The following is a 10004-nucleotide window of genomic DNA, read 5'->3' as shown; positions in this document are numbered from 1 at the left end:
AGAGGTCTGTCCAGCCATGTGGGACCCTCGCAGGTGGTTGGGGATCTACGCAGCACTGCAGAGGCTGCGGGCAGCTTCGCAGCCCGACGTTCAAGCGCTGGGCCACCAGGGGAGGCCCCTTTACTCCTGTTTAATCTTCTCTTTAATCTTCAACAAATCTCCACTCTTATTTTTTTTCTCAATTTTGAACAGTTCTATTATTTTCCCTCAAAATGTACAGGATCCCCTGCTCTTTTTTATATTTTAAAGTATTGTTTTTGTTTTGGGATGTATGTTACATATACTTTCTATACTGTCTCTGTTATTTCTCTTTTTTTTTTTTTTAATTTTATAGAGGCATGTTTTATTTATTTATTTATTTGTTTGTTTTGTTTATACATGCACTGGGTACAGCCAGAAGCGCGGGAGGGTGAGAGAACTCACCAGAGCCAGAGCCGGGAGCAGAGCAGGCAGAGGGACCGAAGTACACTGCTGAGGGGAGCAGCGGGCGGCAGGAGAGGTCTGCGCGCCATGTGGGACCCTCCTCCGGTGACCAGGGAGCAGCCGGGGATCTGATTGGCGTCGCAGAGGCTGCAGGCAGCTTTGCAACCCAGCGCCCAACCGCTGCGCCACCGGGGAGGCCCTGTCTCTGTTATTTCTAATAACTGCATTGCATGTCTTTTCTTCTTTGTTAGTATTCACAGATCCTTGTTTCCTTGTATGTCTTATAGCTTTTTAAAATCTCTAATTAACTCATATTTAAAAAATAGTAAATATTAAAATGATATTTACTCATATATTTACTGCTCTTATTTATTTTATACTTCCAAGCCAAGACTACAGTAAGCTAAATTTTTTATTTGAGTTTTTCAGGCCACAATGATAGCACAAATTCTGTCTACAAAATCTGGTTAGGGGCCTCTCCTGGTGGCGCAGCGGTTGAACGCTGGTCTGCGAGGCTGCCTGCAGCCTCAGAAGCACCGGTTCGTTTCCAGGCCGCCTTTGAGGGTCCCACCAAAAAAAAAAAAGCTGGTTAGGTTTAGTAAGGAAAAATTATTTTATTTATTTTTATACAAGAACCTGGGTACAGGCCAGATGTGCGGGAGGGTGAGAGGATTCACCAGAGACAGAGTGGGGAACAGAACAGGCAGACTACTGAAATACACTGCTGAGGGGAGCAGCTGGCGCGACAGGAGAGGTCTGCAGTGCCTTATGGGACCCTCGCCGGCCCACCGGGTATCCAGCCAGTGTTGCAGAGGCTGTAGATAGCTTCACAGTGTGGTGCTCAACTGCCTGTGCCACCAGACCTCTCCTGTCTCACCCGCTGCTCCCCTCAGCAGTGTATTTCGTCTGTCTGCCTATTCTGTTCCCTACTCTGGCTCTGGTTAATTCTCTCACCCTCCCGCACTTCTGACTGTACCCAGAGCTTGTGTAAATAAATAAATAAATAAATATTTAAAAAAAATAATAAAAATCAAAATCAGCTATTAAAGTTGAATAGTTTAAACTTGTTATGGACTCTTATCATTGACCATGCCATAATATCTTGGTTAAAATTCTCATAGTAATAGAATTATCATTTACAGTAATAATAGTTATTTTCAATTGCAAAAATATGTATTTTATTATTCTTTATTCTGTCTTATGAATAGCTGGATGGTAAATATTATTAAAAATATACATTTCCTTTGGTTTCTCTTTATGCTCCAAAGGACAGAGTCTGGGTTCTCTATTCAGATTCTGCTTCAAGTAATAGATTAGGAATAAATGATAAGACACTTGGAGAAAGATTTATGTATTAAAAATTTGTCGGTAAATAAATGTGTGGGTAAATAGACTTAGGTATTATGAAATTATAATAACAAAACTTTAGAAACAACCTCTTTTTAAAAATATATTTTTATATAAATGTTTTATATCATTGTTCATTTTCGTACAATATTTGCTTTCTCCTTTCAGGTATAGTCCCCATAAAATTCCCATGACCACATCACTCATGAACCATTGCATCGTCCCTTGTGTTCATCCTGCCCCGTTTCAATCCCTGTCTCTCCCTCTCCCACTCCCCTGCAGAATCTCTGATATATAGTTGCCTGCTAGTTTTGTTTCTTTATGTATTATTATTATTATCCTGATTCCTTATTTGGTTTCCCTATATTCCTCCTATAAGTGAAACCATCTGATATTTAAGAAACAACCTCTTCATTGAGTTTATGTATTGAGTTAAACAAAAACTGATACATCCATTTGTGAGGAATTTTTAATGAGATTATACATATAATTTCCAGTGAAAAAATCTATAATCAGGATCATTCATACATTAAGAATTCAATTTTGGTGCTTACTTTGGCAGCATAAACACAAAAATTGTAAAGACACAAAGAAGATTAGCTCTTCATGTCTTTGTGCAAGGATCACATGAAAATATGTGAAGCATTCCATATTTAAGAAGAAAAACTATTTTAATTTCATATAAAAATGGCAAAAATACTGGGTGTAATACATATAAAAATTATTAGTGACTCCCTTGAGTGATACGTAGGTGATTTAAAATATTTTTTACACTTTCCTGCTTTTCCTGAATTTTGAACAATGGTATTTTTTTATTATTAACACAAATAAAAGTTTGTTTAAAATGAAAAGTCTCATCTCACACATGTGCAAACAAGCAAAATTCAGCTTACAACTTGAATTTACAAGTAAAGTTTAATTGGAACACTGTCACATCCACTTTTTTTGTTTTCTATTTTCTGATGCGACTTTGGCAGTACAACTGCAGAACTGAATAGCTACAACAGAACCTTACAAAGATCTTAAAGTCTAAATTAATTATTATCTGAAACTTACAGGAGAGTTTTCCTGGTCTGAATTCTAGGGTATCATCCTGCGTTTAATCTCTTACCAGTGATTCTCATTGTCATATCTGAGAAATCTTCAATCAGTTCACTCCTGATGAGCTAACTTACTCAGTACAGACTTTCTTCTATATGCAGTCTCTCACTATGACTTTGAGGGGATCAGATCTCATTGAGATGCACAGTCAGCTACCTGTCAGGGCTTCCTGAAAGCTTGAACACCAACAGCTCTGCTTGTAGCCATTATCATCCTTGGAAGACTCTTATTTAGCCACTTGGTGATTGATATTTTAGAACTCCTGTCAATGTTTCTGCTGTTTAGAAGTGGCCACTGACCCATTTTCCTCTTTTTTTTTTTTAGATTTATTTATTTATTTATTTATTTATTTATTTATTTATTTATTTATTTATTTATGCATACAAGCAATGGGGTCTAGGCCAGAGAAGCAGGGGGTGAGAAGATTCACCAGTGACAGAGTAGGGAACAGAACAGGAGATCTTCTGAAAAATACTGCAGAGGGGAGCAGTGGGAGAGACAAGAGAGGTCTGCTGTGTCATGTGGGTTAGCTCTCTGGTCCAGGATTGAATTCCTGCCACAGTGACTGGCCATAGCTTGACAGAGCTGAGACTAACCACTGCACCTCCAGGGAGGCCCCCATTTTCCTCTCTTACGCTACTACTTTCCAGATGGTGGCCACAGCATTGACTTCCCTGGGTCCTGCTGAGTTGATGATCCTCTTCAATTCTCTCGAAACCCTTACTCACTTTTGGAACCCAGTCTGTCTTCAGACAACCCCACTTATATGCCTTTGGATGCCCCTTGCTGCCTGAGATTTTTCACATAAGGTCTTTCTGCGGTAGACTAAACTTTGTCCCAGCGGATGAGTGAGTGAATCACAAGTCTTGCAGTGTAGCTGGCCTATCTACTCATTGGCAAAGGGAAAGAAAATTGACTTTTCTATTCACAAGCAATGCACATAATAACCATTAACTATTATTCAATTAAAAGAACAACAACAAAACCACAAACCAAAAAGCAAACATCGTGGTCTCTGCTAGGCTCACTAACTTACATAATTCAAATATGTTCTGAGTATTTTCTATACATTATCCCTTTTAATTCTTCTAAAAATTCTAATGAATTTTAGGCTATTATTTTCTGGATTTTCTCTGCTGCTACTGATACATCAATTTCTAAATATTTATTGATGTCTGAAGTCACATCCTTACCATGTTTGCTGACAAGACTTATGTTTACATAAATGACTGTGTAGTAACCTCCCTTTAAGGGCTCTGTCCATATGACTATCCTGCTTATCCAACTCTCCAAGCCTCTTGAACACTGACATCTAAGTTTCCTTGTGCCTCTAGATCACTCACAACTAGGAATTTTCACCTTTCTCATTTTATTTTTATGAAATTGTGTTTTTCTTCTAGTTGCTCTTGTGTACTTTTACATAGACCTTTTTGGATCATTTTTTGGGCTGATTCACTGTTGCTCATTGATTTATAGATTTTATCAATCCATTTACAGTTGATTATTTTAGATATTGATTCATTGGTTATTATCTGGTAAGGCTGACACACTCTAATTTGATTTTGGAATGCTGGGTCCTCTCCTTTTATCTCAGATGTTCCAGGAAGAGAGGTTGTTGTTATGACCTTCATTTTCTATTCTGTGCATCAGTTCTCAAGAGTTTCTTCTCTTCAAGGACATCTTTCCACTAGCGCGCGATTCAGTTAGAATTTTCTTTATGTACTCATAATTTTATTAGACATTGTACTATAGTTATTTTTCAAAATATAGCTGGCAACATATTTTGAGCTTTATCAAATTATCACTAAAAAATTCAGAGGAAGATTAAAAAAAAAGTGCCAAAAACCCAATATCCCTAAGGCCTCTTCTGAAAGCCATACCCAAGTGAGGTCTGTGCCAAATTGTAACTGATGAGCCCTGAAAAGAGCCTAGGATGCAGTCTTTTACATATCAGGAAAGTTTCCTTCCCAAGAACAGTACCCAACTTTATCACATATCTTACTTGGGAAGAAGAATAGCAACATTGCCAGATATTTTTTTTTTCCAGATTGACTGCCATTCATTCACCTACTCTCCTAAGTGATTAATAACTTTTATGAGTATTTTTTGAAAGAAGTGATACATTTTAATTAATTAATTAATTAATTATATTTTACAACATGTTCATTTTTTTAAATATTTATTTACTTATACAAGAGCTGGGGCACAGGCCAGAGGTGAGGAAGGGTGAAAGGATTCACCAAAGATGGAGTGGGATACAGAATAGGCAGAATGATCAAAAGCATGCTTGAGGGGAGCAGCGGATGAGACAGAAGTCTGCTGCGCCTTGTGGGTATCTCCCTGGCTGGGGATTGAACCCATGCTTCTGAGGCTGTGGACAGCTTCACAGCACTGCACTCAATCTGCTGCACCACGGGGGAGAACCAAGACTTCATTTTTTGTACAATGTATGCTTTTGCCTCTCAGCTGTAGACTCTGTAAAATTCTCACCACCAATTCACCTGTGCACCATCACCATAGCCCCTTGTGCTCTTCCCTACACTGTTTTAATCCCTTTCCCTCCCCTCCCCTGCAGAATGTCTCTGATTTATAGTTGCCTGTTAATTTTGTTTATTAACTGATTATTAATTTTTTTCCTCATCCCATATTTGGTTCCCCTATATTCATCCTAGTTGTGAAATCATTCGAAAGTATTCTTTTTCCTTCTGGCTTATTTCACTGAGCATAATGCCCTCAAGCTCCATCCATGTTGCTGAGAATGGCATGAGTTTATCTTTTTTTTGATTGTGAACAGCATTCCATTGTGTATATATACCACATCTTCTTGATTCAGTCATCTATATTTTGGCTTTTGGGTTGTTTCCATACCTTACTTATTGTAAACAGTGCTGAAATAAACATATGGGGCAGGTATCTTTTTGAATTAATGCTTTTGTGTTCCTTGGATAGATTCCTAGAAGTGGAATTGCTAGGTCATTGCTCCATTTTTAGTAGTTTGAGGAACCTCCCCACGTCTTTCCATAGTGGTTGGACCAGTTTGCATTCCTACCAGCAGTGTAGGAAATTTCCTTTTTCTCCCATCCTCACCAATATTTGTTGTTGCTAGTTTTTTGTTAGTTTTTTTGTTTGTTTATTATGCCCTATTGTCACTGGTGTAAAGTGTTTGTTTTTTTTTTTTTAATATTTATTTATTTATTTATACAAGCACTGGGTACAGTCAGAAGCACAGGAGGGTGAGAGAATTCACCAGAGCCAGAGCGGGGAACAGAACAGGCAGACAAAACACACTGCTGAGGGGAGCAGCGGGCGGCAGGAGAGGTCTGCGCGCCATGTGGGACCCTCACCGGTGGCTGGGGATCGAACTGGCACTGCAGAGGCTGCGGGCAGCTTTGCAGCCCAGCGCTCAACCACTGCGCCACCAGGGGAGGCCCAGGTGTTATGTTTTTGATTTACACTTCCCTGATTATAAGTGATGTTGAACTTTTTTGTTTCTTATACCTGTTGGCCATTTGCATTTCCTCTTTGGGAAATATCTTTTTAGCTCTTCTGACTGTTATTTGACTGGATTGTTTACTTTTTTTGTAAAGTCTTGTCAGCTTTTTATAGATCTTTGAAATGAGTCCCTTATCAGTTGTATTGTGTGCAAAAAGTTTCTCCTAATCAGCAAGATATCTCTTTGTTTTGGTTAATGTCTCTTTTGATGTACAGAAGCTTTTTAGTTTGATGCAATCCCAGCTGTTTATCTTTTCCTTCACTTTCATTGCATTATAGCAGCACTGTTTACAATAGCTTAGCTTTGGAAACAACCCAAATGCCCCAAAATAGATGACTGGATCAAGAAGATGTGGTACATATACACCATGAAATATTACTCAGCATTCAAAAAAGGTAAACACATGCAATTTGCAGCAACATGGATGGCGCTGGAAGGGATCATGCTCAGCGAAATAAGCCAGAAAGTAAAAGAAAAATACCGGATGGTCTCACTCATAGCAGGAAACTAGAAAACTTAAATAAGGGACCAGGAAAAAGAACAACTACAAGAAAGAAAATATCAAAATAAACAAATAACTATGAACAAGATATACTCTGTGGGGGTTGGGGGGTGGGGAAGGGAGGGATTGGGGTCAAAATAAGGGGGTTGCAATTATATGGGGAATATAAAAATAAAATTTATTAAAAAAAAAGATGTTACTGAGATGTATGTCATATAGTGCTTTACCAATATTTTTCTTTATATATTTTATGGTCTCAAGTTTTATGTTCACTTCTTTTAGGCATTTTGAGTTGGTTTTTGTGCATGACATGAAGTAGTAGTCCAGTTTCATTTTTTGCATGTGTTGATCCAGTTTTCATAGCACCATTTATTGAACAAACTGTCCTTGTTCCATTTCATATTCTTTGTTCCTTTGTCAAAGATGGTTGTCCAGATATGTGTGGCTTTATTTCTGGGTTTTCTATTCAATTCCATTGGTCTGTGTCTGTTTTTTTGTTCCAGTCCCATGCTGGTTTAATAATTATGGCTTTGTAGTATAGTTTGAAATATAGGATTGTGATACCTCCATTCTCCATTTTAGTCAGGAGAACTTTGGCTATTTGAGATTTTTTGTGTCTCCATATGAATTTTATCAATATTTGTTCCGTTTCTTTGAAGAATGTCATTGAGATTTTTATTGGGACTGTGTTGAATCTATAAATTGCTTTTGGTAGAATGGCTATTTTGATAATATTAATTCTTCCAAACCTTGAACAGGGGATGTCTTTCCATTTCTTTGTGTCTTTTAAGAAGTGGTTATACACATTATTTAATGTTAGCCTTCATGAATCTGAATATGGGCATCATTCAGAGACAAACTTTTTTTTTTAATAACAATTTTTTTAAAAGTTTTTTTATTTTTTAATTTTTTTAAAGATTTATGTATTTATTTATACAAGCACTGGGTACAGTCAGAAATGCAGGAGGGTGAGAGAATTCACCAGAGCCAGAGCGGGGAGCAGAATAGGCAGACTGATGACGTACACTGCTAAGGGGAGCAGCAGGTGCGGCAGGAGAGGTCCTTGTGCTATGTGGGACTGTCGCTGGTGGCCGGGTTTGAACCGGCACTGCAGAGGCTGCAGACAGCTTTGCAGCCCAGCGCTCAACTGCTGCACCACCAGGGAGGCTCATCAGAGACAAACATCTTAACTAACATGCGTGGTGGAGGCACCTCTTAGCTACAGGAAATCACCAGATTTTTCTGATATCTTGCTCTCCAACAATATTGTGATGAGGATCTCCCTGGAGGTGCAAGGGGTTAAGTGTCAGCACTATGAAGCAATCCGTAGCTACTGCAGCACGAGTTTACTCCCTGGCCAGGAGGTGACCCATATGGTGCAGCAGACCTCTTCTGTCTCACCTGCTGTTCTCCTCAGCAGGTATTTCAGTCAATCTGGCCGTTCTGCTCCCCACTCTATCTCTGGTGAATCTTCTTATCCCCTGCACCTCTGGCCTGTACTCCAGTTTTTATATGCATAAATAAATAAATCTTTTAAAAAACATTGTGATGAAAGTCATGTTTTGTCACATTGGTAACTCACTCAAGCTGTTTTCTGACTATATTTCTGTAAGCAAGACTTTTCTTAGAAGGAATTAAAAAATGTTATTTACTGTACCATCCAGGAGGCTTCTCAGCGCTTATTTCTACTGCAATGTGTAGTTAACTAAAATTTCCTCTAGGAAATTAAAACAAGGAGTCTTGAATGATTACAGTTGGCTTTTTCACATTTGTAGTTGGAGTAACAGATAAGCAAGGGGAGGTGGCTAGAATCATCCATGTGGTAATGGATGAGACTTTAAGTCATCAATATGAATTGATTTTTAGAGTATAGATAAGATAGCTGCACAGAGAAATATTTATAGACCTATGTGTATAAATATATGCAAAATGCATTTATGTATTTAAAAATGTATTTACAAATTATACTGTGTACATTTACAAATTGTATTGGGAGTATGCTATCTGTGTAAATTTTGTAGTTTTGTGTAAATCTAAAACTGTTTTTCAAATATGTCTTAAAACAAAATATTTGTTAAAATCAACAAGTTGTGTCATTAAAATTGTGACTAAACCACAAATGATCTATAGCTTTTCATTTATTATATATATATAATATATATATTATATGACACATCATTGATCATTTTTGTGCAATGTTTTATTTCTCCTCTCAGATGTAGTCCCCATAAAATTCCAACACCCCGTGAACCATCACTGTAGTCTCTTGTGCTTCTCTTGCCCCTATTTTAATTCCTCTTTCCCCCTTTCCTGCTGAATGTTTCCAATTTATAGTTGTCCATTAGTTTTGTCTTTTTTTCTGATCTCCTATTTTGTTTCCCTATATCCATCCTATAAGTGAAACCATCCAATATTTTTCTTTTTCCTTCTGATTTATTTCCTAAACATAATCCCTTCCATTTCCATCCATGGTATGAGTTTATCTTTTTTTAATTGCTGAGTATTCCATTGTATATACATACAAATTTTCTATATCCAGTCATCTATTTTTGTGCATTTAGGTTATTTACATGTCTTACCTATTGTAAGCAGTGCTGCAAAAATCATAGGAGTGCAGGTTTCCTTTCAAAATGTTTTTGTGTAGCCTTTTAACATATTTGATATGATATGGACTGAACTGCAGATGAATTTGTCTTATTCAAGTGATTACTTTTGGGAAGATAGAAAGTCCATAATTGGTATATTTGCCATGGAAATAAATAACTTTATTTTTTTATTTTTTTTTAAATATTCTCTTCAGTGAATAACTTTATTTCTTTTTTTTAAAGATTTATATATTTATTTATTTATACAAGCATTGGGTAAAGTCAGAAGCGCGGGAGGGTGAGAGAATTCACCAGAGCCAGAGCGGGGAGCAGAGCAGGCAGACTGAAGTACACTGCTGAGGGGAGCAGTGGGTGGCAGGAGAGGTCTGCTCGCCATGAGGGACCCTCCTCAGGTGGCCGGGGAGCGGCCGGGGATTGAACCGGTGCTGCAGAGGCTGTGGGCAGCTTAGCAACCCAGCGCTCAACCGCTGCGCCACCGGGGAGGCCCGAAATAAATGACTTTAGTATATTGAATGGGAATATTTTGGGAGGT

The 10004-nt window shown here is 38.0% G+C and overlaps 1 non-coding gene across 1 annotated transcript; it reads left to right on the top strand.

Annotated features, from left to right (window-relative positions):
- Window positions 1-2316: 2316 nt before the first annotated feature.
- LOC119237736 (U6 spliceosomal RNA) lies at window positions 2317-2427 on the top strand. The gene has a single exon (XR_005123382.1). It is a non-coding gene; the product is annotated as a U6 spliceosomal RNA (small nuclear RNA).
- Window positions 2428-10004: the final 7577 nt, after the last annotated feature.

The sequence above is a fragment of the Talpa occidentalis genome, unplaced genomic scaffold (assembly GCF_014898055.3).
Source record: "Talpa occidentalis isolate TD23 unplaced genomic scaffold, MPIMG_talOcc4v2.1 talOcc4.10, whole genome shotgun sequence".
Classification (NCBI taxonomy): Eukaryota; Metazoa; Chordata; class Mammalia; order Eulipotyphla; family Talpidae; genus Talpa; species Talpa occidentalis.
Note: the sequence above shows the minus strand (reverse complement) of the source record. Positions and strands in the feature narration are given on the sequence as shown.